Raw genomic sequence first — 13,968 nt, 5'->3', positions numbered from 1 at the left:
CTCTGAAGTTAAGAGAAATATTATTTATGAAACAGAACACAACTCAAAGCTGCCAGAAACCTCTGCCAGCTTTGCCAATTGTGACATTCAGCAACTTCCAAAAGACCACAGTGGAAAAAGCAAAACAAAAAACATATTTCATCACAAACTGAAAACCACTTAAGTTTTGTAAGGATTATGCATATAAAAAAGAGTTGAGCATTCAAAAACACTCTTGTACTTAGGGTATTTAAGCTGCTAGGATAATTGCTTAGCTGGTCCAAATGACATAATTCTTGTAGAAAAGCAAATCCAATTGCAAACTACAGCTGGACTAGAATGCTCAAATAGTTATGGATACCCGTCAATCTGTCAATGTCACACTTCGGCATCAAGCGTTACATTGGCTAACACTGTGTTTCCTAGGTAACTCAAAAGTTCTGTTTGTCATCTTAAAACGTTCAGATTTTAAGATCTCATAATATACGGGACTGCTTACTTTCAGCGGGTATTACCCAAGCATTAAGAAATGGAAGACAGCCTTACCTCTGCAGATAAATTAAATTTTGATGATTTCATACTGGTCTAATTATTTTTCACTAAAAGTATTTAAGTATTTGTTGTTTTGTTATTGCAGCATATATACGTTGTACACAGTACAATATAATTTTAGGTCAAACAATAGAAAAACTGACCTGGGGAACTGCAAGTGTCGCTGCAATAGTTTATATATTTAATTATTTTTCTGCTTCAACTTTACCTCTATCCTAAGCAGGCAATGTAAAAGCAGTGTTGAAAATTATATATAATAAGTACTTTATCATAAAAAGAAAGATAAGGTGGTGATAGTTCTTTTTCATGATGGTATGGTAGTAGAAGAGACATATACTTCAAGGTTACTTAAAATCTAGAAGCTAAAATATTACCAGTGACATATAAAGTATCTTAGACAATCATACTTTATTCGCAAGCAGAATGGGACAAATGATTGACACAAGGTTGACTCAGTCTTACATCCTTTCTAGGTTGGTAAAATGAGGACCCAGATTGTTGGGGGCAATATGCTGACTCTGTAAACTGTTCAGCGAGGGCTGTAAAGCACTGTAAAGTGGTATATAAGTCTGAGTACTATTTCTAATCTATTCCACCATTTCTTTGATATTAGTGTAATTCTTGTTCCGCAGTGAGTTGTCACACAGAAAACTGGCTGGGGTGAGTTGACCATGGCAAATTGGCCACAGCGAGTTGGCCAAGGTGAGTTGTCCTAGACCCATTTATTAAGTATCTTTATTCACAAGCATATTTCTCCACTATGCAATCTACCTTTCTCTCCTTATCAGAAAAGTTGTTTATCAGCAACAGTAAGACTACTACACTGTGAAGCCACACCAAATTCATTCTCCATTTCCTTTCAGGAAACAATGGCTGCAGACTGCTTCTAAAACGATATATATCTTCCTTTGCTATCAATCGCCTTGTAGAGATTATTTGAAGAAAAATATTCATTGTAAAATACTGGATGTCATACACATTCTTAAAATTTGATAAATAAAAAAAATTAAATTAAATTAAAACAGCAAGCTCACTTTACTGCTATTTTGGATAATTAAAATTGATGACAGATTTTAATTACCCAAAAATTCTAATGCTGGGCTAAAAATCACTTTTCATCAATAAAAACAGTAGCATTTTTTAAGAAGAGAGAGACAGTTTAGAACAGTGGTTAAGGACCATGGTTGGGAAAAGTTCCAGTCTTTCCTTATATACATAATACCCCAATTGACTTTGCACTGGTTACTTACTCTCAACCCAACACATTACATAGTATTTTTATGGGGAAAACAGGAGGTGGGAGTGTTATGTATGCAACATTGAACTATACAAGTAAAAGATATCAATCTAATAAGTAAATAAAAACTTCAAAGAAAACTTCAGCATCAAATTGCTGTAGTAGAATGTAAATTCTATTCATTTACATTTTAAGTGAAACAAGGGACAGATGTCAACTTTAGCATAGCAAAGTTAGATAGACGCTGCTATGATCCAGAATTATTAGAGTGCTTGTCTGGAATGCATTTGAGCTTTGTAAAAGGACCCTCTGGCATTTCATGTACTTTTGATCCCACTTTTTACTTTTTTTCCTCTTCCTTCAGCCCTCGAAATAAGGATAGCACTTTATTTAACCAACAAAATTAGATTTCTGACATAATTTCAGCTTCTATCAAGCAGCAAATTTGTGGGTATCGGCCGCGCATGCGTGGAAGGCAGGGCATATGCGGGAGATGCGTGCACATGGGGTGGAGAGAGTCCTGGGGGATTTTGCATGCATATGCAAGGAGAGCGTGGAGGGGTCCCACACGCATGCGCAGGGGAGCAGGGGGAGCATGGAGGGGTCACGTGTGCATTGCATTATGGGTGCAGGCATGCATGCATGCTCTCTCTCTCTCTTTCTCTCTCTCTCTCTCACACACACACACTCTTTTGGCACGCGACAACAAAAAGGTTAGCTATCACTGGCATATACTATACAGAATAAATAAAATGAAACACAGTGAGTCTACAATTTCCATGAAAACATTCCATTGAGTCTACATGAAGAAGTGACAACAAAATCTAATCATCACTATTGCCAATCGATACATCCAAGCAACCAAAAACTAAGAACTCCATTAAGTGCCCAGCAAGGCAAGTCACACCCACATTTGCATCCAGGGGGTTTCTTCACAGGTACATATTCCTGTAACACATACAAATAAAGAAACTACTAGCAGGCAGGTAGATTTTTTGGGGGGTCTACCAGCAGTTTTCATTTATTTATTATTCTAGCTATGTTACTGCCAAAAAGACACATCCTAATATTACATTAATATTTTTTTTCAAAAATTCTATGTCTGGATTTTAAGATTAGTGTCAGAAACTTGCAGAAAGAAACGGATTCTTTAGTTCTTTCTTAACTAAAAATCCTACTTTTGTCACATTTTTATTATAGTTTAATTTTCCACACCAATTAAACGAGTAAAGAGTTTAATATTTATTTTTCACATGTGAGGGAATGCATTAAAAAAAGACATTTTACCAAATTGTTGCAGCCACCACTTTTCTTCTTTAAAAAAATATTCTTCAAAATTTCAAAATTAATCTTAAGCTCAAAACATGCATTCTCCTACTGTTATTTTTTTTAACTCTCATTGCATTAATTTTAGAATAATTCCATTGTTCCTATAATTAATGATTTTATAAGATCTGTAAGCAGGTATAATTATGCAAACAAGAAAGGAGGGAAAAAGAAAATACTACTTCCTTAAAAAATAATCCTGCTCCAGTATAACTCAGCTTTGAGATGGAACAGAATATATTGTACATTTTCAATTCTTAGCACTATTTTAATGGTGCAAAATAAAATACTGGAAAAATACGGATTTAGTAAACTCAGTCTCATAGATTCTTGCCACATGCATCAAGGTGAATTATTCTATACCCTCCAACAGAATCTTCGTAGCATCGTATGGTTAAAGTGCTTCCAATAAGCAGCTATTTAACCCGATATCGTAAATACTTTTTTTTCCAAACTTAAAAAAAATAGATTTACTAATTTAACTATCAAAGGAAAAAAGAGGAGAGGACAGCAATCATTATTAAACATTAAATGGAATCTTACCTGGATCCAAAATTCAGGTGCAAAAAACTTTGGCCATATTTCATGCTGCAAGGAGCTCACAGTCATCTTATTCAAAATTTATATCCTTTCTGTTTTAATGACTAAGTCTCCAAAAGACATAGGCTCTGAGTGATCAGAAAAGTATTTTGTAGGAGTAATTGTACTATCATTCTCCAACAAACTTTATGTTGTAACTGAAGGTGACAGAAATCAGTTCAAACAAAACACTTAAATGCCCCCTAAAAGTTGCATTCAAATATGTTGGTTTTGAGGCAGTCTCGGTCAAGCAAATTTTTGCTAATATACACATGGACACAGCTTTTTTCAGGCACTTTCTGGCTCCTTAAAGAGAGCTATATTAGCCTGCCTATACTCCAAAATGGAAACCTCAACCTCATCTCTTCTTGTTGCTATGGTCACGCCATACGTCAGACCTGCACTTTTTTTTCTTCAGACCTGTTTATGACAGGCCTAGGTGCTTCCTATTATGGTGCCTGCATCAGCACGGCATGCGATTTGTCAGTAACGAGAGCCCGCAGCAGCCACTGAAGTGATCAGCATGCAGCAGAGGAGAGAGATGCTGAGGAATTTGAGCATGCTCTTTACAACTCTGCATAGAATGGCACTTTTAAGAATTGTTGAGCAGTAGTAGTGCCTGGGGTTTTGCCAGGAGTTGCCTTTTGTTAGCAAGGAGGGAAAGTTTAAATGCTGCTGGTAAAAGGACAGTTATGAGTAGCCAAGCAGATTAACCTCTATGTATTTTAACGTCGCTTGCTGTTGTTCCCAGTCTTAGAACAGCAGCTTGGTGTGCAATTTTATTACTCATTCTTTAGTGGATATTGGATTTTAAACTTTGGAATGTATTGCTTTTCTTCTGTCTGGAGCACAAGAATCTGTTTTGCTTCTCTTGCGGACTTGATGGGAATGTACCCCAAGGGAAAAGGAAGACATAAGCCAGAAGGAAGTTATGTCAAGACAGAGTGTTTATCTGCCAACGAAGTCAACAACTAATGCAGCATCCACACAGTCAAGCCACCTTGCCAAATGACTTCACTTGTTCGAATGAGACAAGACTTGAGCTCACACTATTTGGGCCCAGTCACTATACATTTAAAGATAACACTAATAATGGCTTTCCCAGTTTCCAGACAACTCCAACTATGTAAATTCTTTGAGGAACAGAGGTTATTACATCACTGCCCATGTTCACATTGGTCAGGTTGCTAGTTTGCAGGCATCCACCATGATAAGAATAAGCACAAAATCACAATTCAGAAAAGCAGCTTTCTTTCTCATACTTGGACACACTTTTCAGAAACAAATGTGATTTACACAAGGAGAACACTTTGCACTATGCTGGAGGTTGCTACCAAAGGAAATTTGAATGCTGTAAACATAAACACTTCAGAGAAAAATAGAACAATGCTCCCATACTTAAGCTGTGGACACAGAAAAGCAGAATCCACTTTTATCGTAATAACTAACATAAGTAGAAAAATTTAGCTTCACATATAAGGCATCAGAATCCTGATGTCCTTACTTTATTATTTTTATTTAAAAAAAACAAAAACATTCATTATGTGCTTAAACTTACAATCCTATCCTTGTCTTGACTCTTAAGACTGCTTCCAGGCAAGCAATTTAATATGAACGGGATTTTGCAGGAGGCCCAGACACTGTTTTCTGTCAATAACTCTTCTGTATTTTTCAACCAGGTTTATTTAAAAAAAACCCATTAAGGACAAGAAAAAAGAACACCTACAGAAAGTATTTAATCAATAGCACTTAGGAAATTATCCATTCCATCCAGGCACATCCTAAATATCACTGAGCTCAACTGGACTTATTTCTATAAAGACCTATAGGACTGCACTGTTAGCCTATTCAAATCCAAAGAACATACAGGTAGTCCTCAATCTACAGCAGTTTAGTTAGTGACCGCTCCAAGTTACAACATCACTGAAAAGAGGGAGTTATGACCATTTTTCATACTTTCAACTGTTGCAGCATCCCCATGGTCATGTGATCAAAATTCAGGTGCTTGGCAGTTATCATGGAACATTTTTTAAAAAGCTATAGCTGTAACAGGGAATACATGTTAGGGGTGCAGACTCATCAATCTGCAAAAAAATGTGTGCAACCAAAGCCTCTAGAGTTAAGCATACCTAAGAATCACAACAATATTTGAGAAAGGTGCAGAATAATTCACACCAGTTATTTCTAGAAGGCATGATATAGATTATAGAGTTTACATTTGAATCAAATTAAATCAGGAGCATTTAATGTGTGGTTTATATTCTAATAATTTTCAAAAATATGGAGTTTGCCTAGAAGCAATTTTAAAAAAGAGCAAGAGATTTATGATGCAATAATTCTGCCTTGTTCATAAGGATGGGGAGGAGGGGAGACAATTGTTTTGCTCGTTGACTTATGCTTTCCTACAACTTCAGCCATTCTCTAGGAAATAAATCACTACATTTAACTTAAAAGAAAAATAACCTTGAAATATTCTTATTCTCCAAAATATATTTGACAGGAAAAATGTATGACCGTATTACAATATCGTCAGTAAACCTGAAAGAATCATTGGTGTTTTCTCTCATCAAACAAACAGACATTCTAGGTGATGATGATCCCTTGACCTCACTCTTCAACCTTCCTAATGTTAGTGTAAATGAGTCTATTCACCTTGATGTTGGTCGTCCTTTGTTGTCCTTCCACCTTTTTTAGTATTATGGAATTCTCAAGGGATTTAAATAATGTGTCCAAAATATGATAATATGAATCTGATTATTTGTGCCTCAACTGAGATTTTTGCATCGGTAGGTTCTATGTTGGTTTTCTTTGCTATCCATCGTATCTTCAGAAATCTTCTCTAACACTAAAATTCGAAAGAATCAATTTTCTTATTATCCTAGTTAGTGGGAATAACTTTAAGTAAAAAAATTGAATCATTAATATTGTTCATTGCAATTGGCTATCTTCCAATCAGAAAGAACCTTACCATTTTATAAGTAAAATTATTTTGGGGGAAATACTATTTTCTGTAAATACAATGAGGATGGAAAAATGAAATATTATACACTAGAATTGATTAAGGGCAGGATAGATACTGATATTAAAACAGCAAACAAGTAAGGACAGCGAATATTCAGAAAAGTTGTTTCCTTGATTTTACCCCCACCCCTCATGCTTGCATCCTGGTAAATGTTTTAGGGTCAATTACAATCCTATAGGGTGGATATATGCACCAGATCCAAATTCTTGTTCCTCTATATAGAATGTGCCATCATACTCAAATATGCTTAGAAACAAACACAGACTGCCTACTTTTAACAAATCTTAGTAGATTATGTCCCATTATTTGGATTTATGGACTAAATGCTATTTTAACTAAAGACAGAGGTATGATTAAAAACCCTGTTCATTCAAAAGGGTTTACTACTTCTTAATTTCAACTGCAATGAAGACAATAATTCTTTACTTAGAACTTAGTCCTGCTGTATAAATTGGGCTTCAGTTCTTCCAAGTGTGGTTAAGATTGTAGCCCTACTGGGACATGATATTCCATGAATTTTCTTAATTAATGTATTTAATTGGTCAAAGTTGAGAAGAAAATTTTTTTCCAGTTTAGTCACCAATACAAAAAAATTATGAAATGCATTTCTGCTACCTTGTCAAATATATGACTAAATAGAAAAAATATATGTGGCTTTTTGCTCAAGAATGTGGAAGCAGTGATAAGATAAATGAGTGATGAGATAAAACGACATGAACTCAGCAGAATGGCAGAAAAAGCAGATTTGCTTTTATGGTTATGTATATAGAAAAACCAACAATAAACCAGGCTATAGTGAGAACTTAAAAAAAGTATGAAAGACAACAGCAAGTAATTTTTCTATTGTTGCCAATAAAATTATAATAAATTATATGGAAGCTTGACCTGGGGATTTTATCTTGTAAAACCAATTCATGAATGCATAAAAGGGATGTCAAAAATCCCTGAAAGGTTTATCATGTATGACTGATTCACAGATTTATGTATAGCTTCCTTGTAATACTACTTATAGGAATGATTGGAATATCCTTGCAAGTGAATGATATTAAGAACATTTTTATTTCCAGCTAAATGCTCCCACTTCCTATTCCTCAGTTACAAATCAGTTCTAGCTCAAATCAAGTGGACTCTGATACACAAACTACCACCATTATTATCTGGGTTTCTTCTCCCTGTCAACTGCACTACTGTGGTAATGGATCTCAACATCAGCAACTCTCTCTGTTTGCCAGGATCATTGTTCAGTTGTGAAATTGTATGGAAGTGTCAAAAATTAAATAAGCTTTTGCACAGGCAAAGTTTGTGAAACGTTTCTTTACAACTCTATTGTTGTTTCCACAAATCCTTCCTACAAGGGAGAATGATACCTAGCCATCCCACCCATGCTCATCTCCTTGGTTACCTGAGAAAAAGGCTGTTGTGTACTCCGGCAGTACCTAAAGCAAGTAGACACTCCTTCTCCTGCATTGTAGAACAAAGACTCAACATTCTTGTATCTCATGCCAAAGCATAAAAGGGAGGAGGTGTGTAGAAGGAGACACGTTAAATATAATTTTCGTGCACACATGAATAAATATTTGTCTTTACTACTTTGCTTTATTCCTTCCTGCAAGCCATTGATACTTTATAGAGCTTAAGGCAATGTCCCTGCTAGGATGTAACCATGCTCCATTTATTCAAGTTAATTCCACCATATTTAATTGACTCTACCAACACAGTGCATTATATACAATGAGCCAAATCATATGCCACAAAAAGAGGCAGAAACTGTTCCAGAAGCCTCATGAAGAAATGAATTTCCTATCCCACTTTTTGTGATTAAGGTAGAGTCAAATTGTTAAACAGAATCAAGTTATTCAAAATCCCCCAAAGCACTTTGATATTTTAATATCTAGATGAAAAAAAAATCAAGATAACTGGCTCTGTCAGGTAGAAGTTCCTCATGTTTTGTCAGATGTCAACTCCTATAATTGAGAATCTAAGGCATAATGCTTCTGAAGAACATCAACTGGGAAGAATATATTCTAAGTTCAAAGATGGAAGAAAAATGCATTCTTAAATTGTGAATTCTTGAAAAAATCCACACCAATCTGAGCTACTAATCCTGGCCTGAATGGATAAATGATATGTCTCAACAATGTCCAATTTATATTACTCAGAAATAACTTTTTTTAAAAAAATGGTAAATATATATCTCATCACTGTTGGCTTTCCCCCCTCCCACCAAGAATGGCAAAAAAACTCCAAATCCATTAATATGTAACCAAATAACTGTGACTGCATTACTAGACATTATATAAGAGCATAGTCATATAATCAACTGCAGCTGTTATGGGATCCATTACTACTTTTTTATTTTAAATGGTCAACAGAAAGTATCAATCTGCTTTGCCACTGGACCAACATTTGTTAAACTATTAATACATTTTTTTCATGAATTTATTTTATGCAATGGTTGTTATATAAGAAATCAGATTAAGTAAATTATTTTTAATCATATGTGTCATTATATTTCCTCTCTAATTGGAACAGTTTAATCTATTATAACAATGGTAAAATACATCATAATATTTAAGGGTTGTAATAAATGATCTGTGAAATTGCTTGAATTTAAGGCACGTGCAAACATTACTTGGTCCATGGAAATTGGTCACTATGTCATTTTGTACATATAGTTGCAATTTCAGCCAGGCAGTGTTCAAATACACCATGGGGATAGATCTGTATGATATATTTAATGTGATTATTGAATTAACTCAGTTTCTGAGTTTGTGCAACATATTCAATAACAAATAACCAAGTGCTTTGTACAATATGCTAAGACAACTAATACACAACTAATCAAGGTTAAAACCTAAGTGTACACATAGTTATTGTGTCTTTTACTGATCTAGTTAAACATCGTGTATGTGTGTGTGTGTGTGTAGGAACAGAGAGAATGTGAGTTGAATTCTTTCTTCTTCCTCTAGCATATGTACATCCTTTAACCTCCTTTCCGTTCCAATGAAAAAGTAGCAGTTAAAATTTTTGAGAGGAAAACCTTTACTGAAATAATATTTTCACATAAATTGCCTCTAACTCTGATTCTTGTCTATGCAGATACGGACAAGAACTCCTTTTCCTGAAACATGGATCCAACTATAACATTATCACAAGTTGATGTCTACCAGTTCCTCTACATACAATTTTCCCCATCTCTCCTATATTACTAATGGATATACAGAGTATTGCTTCTTGAAACGAACAATCTGAATCTCTTAAATCCTGTTAAGTAATCTTATTGCCAGCGTACAGTAGCAAGGAGGATTTTACTAGGGTATATATAGTTAGTACTTAAATTTAAATGAGGAAAGATAACTATGGGACAGAAGAATCTATAGGATGGAGGCAGTTGACAATTACCCCTCCCCCATCTTTCCCACAGATATTTCTGTCTTGAGAATGATAGATGTATTAAGCAACTATATATCAGTATACTAATATACTTAAGTGATACAACAGGTATGTTTTGCTATGAAGAAGCCAAATGTGAATGTATGGGTCATTTTTGACTTATGGACTTTTATTTAAAACAACTGTTCAAAGTTACAATGGGACTGGAATAATTCTGGTCCTTGCACTTATGACTTCTGCATAAGCCCCATAGTCACGATTGCAATTCAGGCACTTGGCAACTGTCTTGCATTTATGACTGGTTGCAATGTCGTGCAGAAACTTAATTGTAATTTGTGACCTTTTTTGCCCGTTTTTGCCCGCAAAAAAAAAAGCCCATTTCAGAAGAATGGGTTCACACTTATGGCTGTGGGGTTTACTTAACAGCTGCAGATACACCTAAAAATGATAAAATTGGGTTCGACTTAACTTGCAACCAGTGACATCTGACAGAAATTCTGATCCTAAATTGGTCATAAGTTGAAGGGCTACCTATATGCTTATAAACATACGAATTTGCAAGATTTTTCTCATTGATAGTTAAATTATCAAAAAAAATGGTTAAGCATGATTGCTTAATTTATATAAAATCAGTGTATTGCACTAATTAAATCTTGCTTTTATGGAATATCAGACATACCAACCAGAGTAATAAAGCTTTAAAAATGTAGTGTCAAAGGACTTCTAACTTTATACAATGTTTATTGTTTATGGGAGTACAGGTAGTCCTCGACTTACCACAGTTCATTTAGTGACTGTTCACATTTACAACCTCACTGAAAAAAGTGACTTATGGCCATTTTTCATACTTGTGATTGTTGCAGCATCCCCATTGTCACATGATCAAAATTCCAAGAAGTAAAGTCAATGAGGAAGCCCAATTCACATAAAAACGATGTCACTAACTTAACAACTGTGGTGATTCACTTAACAACTGTGTCAAGAAAGGTTATAAAATGGGACAAAATTCACTTAACAAATGTCTCACTTAGCATCAAAAAAATTGGACCTCAATTGTGGTCGTAAGTCAAGGATGACCTGTACATACAATGTCTTACTTGCAACTATAGTACAATTCTTCATTGTTAGTTATGAATATGTTTATGAGCATATCGATTTTTGAATGTTAAAGGGAGGAATGAGAATTGCACTCCTAATATGTTAGCACTATTACTTTACCAGCACATCTGGGATTTTCAAATTGCTCTGGGCATTATGCATGCAAATTGCTAAATACTGTCTGTCTCTACTCAATTAATTACATCAACACTATGGCATGGTTAGACAGACTCAGCTGGGTTAAAACTAAGGAGAAACAGGCATTGTAATGCACTGTCTGCCCATTTATTATGTCGTGATTTCTGCAAGTAGGTTAAAAGGCTGGAAGGAATCCCGGCTTATACTTAGTAAACTGACGTCAATAGATTACAGCAATCCTCTCCTCTATGCAAGCTTTTCTGCCCTAGAGCCAGTCAAACACTCAACTAATCTCCACCTGTGAAACACCAGCCAAGACTCAGAATTAAGGCTAGAAGATAATTTCCTCAGTATCAAGGATTTATCAAAATTATCCTAGTTAACTACTTAATGTTAATTGCATTTACATGACTTTGTTTTACAACTCAAAAGCACTCTTGTTACTTTGATGATTAAAAGGTATCTGAAAGTTTGTGATTTACATGTGCGTGAATACGTATGCATTTATGACAATGTACTATGTCACACAGTGTGAATAAACTATGTACAGCATTGTTCCTGGGAACACAGAACGCCTACTTAGGATTATTTGGAACAAGCATCTTTATCTACTCTATATATCTTGGAAAGAAATTTTGTGGCAGCAGTCTTTGGTATACAAAGAAAACAAAAAACTTTTGAGCAAGGAGGTCCATTTTTAAAAAAAGGCAGAAATCAGTTTTTCATAGGATGAACAGTTTTAAAAATTAGTGTTCATGCTCAAGAACATCTACTTGGATTATACAATGTCAAAGAAACCCTGCAGTCACCAGCACTGTCTTAGAGGCTTCCTGAATTAATTTTTGGCTACGATAAAGTAAAACATAGCTGAAAGTTAGTATACATAGGACTGCATAGCTAGGGCAGATGGCACACAGAATTTACAATTAGTAACAAAGAAATCAAAACGGACACAGTTTTATTTTAAGGATAAGATAAAACCAACCATTGTGTGCCTGCAGTATAAATTTTCACTGCTGATGTAAAGGATGGCATCATTCAATCTGACCTTCAAAGTGATTATGGCAACTCAGCTTGTTGTATTCTTATAGAAAACCTTGGCTGGATGGTGCTATTTATGAAGTGATGGGAAAAGTGGATCATTTATGGAATGTTTCTTTTACTCAGCACCATTAAAGATTCTTCTGATATTATTTACAATCACAATTCCAGCACCATTCTAATATTATGATAGATAAAATATGTCAACCAATTAAAGGAAAAGCAAAATATATAGCTAAAGTAATCTGCTGTCTATAAAAGTTAGTTATAGGGTATTTTTATTGTTCCTAGAATATTTTCACAAAAATTAAAGCTAGCAAAACTTGATTTGAAAAAATCTTAGGAAACAACGTTACCCCATATGACCAAAAAAAACCTTCTTACTATCCTTAAGTATTTAATTAAGCTTACTACATTAGATGTAATACAAATATGAGAAGCAGTCAGCTACTAATGGCTAAAGGGCAGAGGCGACTAAAATTAGACCAGTTGTTCACATATCCTTGCACTTAGCGTGCATACAAAAAATGTGCTATTTGTATTGCATTTTTACTTGCAAATAATCATTTTTCAGCTGCCAGCATTAAGTGATATTCAAGACCACTTCATACATTTTGTTTTTAAGCAAATGACTATATTTTAAATATTTCCCTAAAAATGTAAAATAATAAATGCAAAAAAAAAAGCTTTCTTGGAAATAGATGTGTTATAGAGGAACGTTAACCAAAGTGGGGGGCTCAGTAAAAAATGTACATTGTCTGAAAAAAATCAAAATTTGCTATCATACAATTGATCTAAGTAAATGCAGAATCAAAGCATCCTGAAAGTTTTGCCATGCAAGAATTTGGTACAACTGTAATTAACAGAATCCAGTAGTTAAATACCCAGAAGTGCAGAGAAAAATTATCATGACTATATTACATTACGTTCTTAGTATTAAAGAGTAGTGCTTCTTCTAATCAGATGTGATCTGACAAACAGGCATACAGAGATAAACTAAAACACAACCAGGAGAATAAAGCAAAATAGGTGATATCCACTACCTCTTGAAATGTTAAATCACTTTAATATGACAGAAAGTTGCCATCTAAGCAGAGGTGGCAGTGGGTTTTTTCTAGCACTGAGTACTGAGTGGGCATGCAGAGGAAGGTCTCTCTGGGGTGGTTCAACATCGTGGTAAGTTGTAAATTGATGATGTTGGTTTAACATCTTAAGTTAGAAAAGAATTTCTGTACAACCTTTAAATGGCATACGAAACTTTAGATTTTAATATAATTTATTCTTAGCACCCACCCAAGCTGATCTTCTTTCTCTCTTACTTTGAAGGACAAACCGTTGAGAGTTTCAAAATCTGTACTGCTTTTCAAGTTTGCCCTCTAATTAATCCATAGCTAGTGACATACACCTAGTGTTTAATACAACTAGGTTTGTGGGCAAAGTTTTATATTTTTATATGTGTTTACCTAGGACCAATTCTTTATAGAGTTTCAACTGAATTTGCTTCCAAGCAACCATGCATAAAATGGGATATCCATCCATACACGTTACCAATTTTTCAGCCCAATTTTGTGCATCCTTTTTACAGGGAAGCTGCAGAAGTGGA

General features: G+C 34.7%; 1 protein-coding gene across 10 annotated transcripts in view; it reads right to left on the bottom strand.

The window, feature by feature from the left end:
* PDE4D (phosphodiesterase 4D) overlaps positions 1-13,968 on the bottom strand; it is a 697,708-nt gene that overhangs the window by 44,098 nt on the left and 639,642 nt on the right. The window lies entirely within an intron of this gene.

The sequence above is a fragment of the Pseudonaja textilis genome, chromosome 2 (assembly GCF_049901715.1).
Source record: "Pseudonaja textilis isolate UNSWEBS1 chromosome 2, rPseTex1.2, whole genome shotgun sequence".
In the NCBI taxonomy this organism is placed as follows: domain Eukaryota; kingdom Metazoa; phylum Chordata; class Lepidosauria; order Squamata; family Elapidae; genus Pseudonaja; species Pseudonaja textilis.
This window is presented reverse-complemented; position numbering and strand designations above follow the sequence as displayed.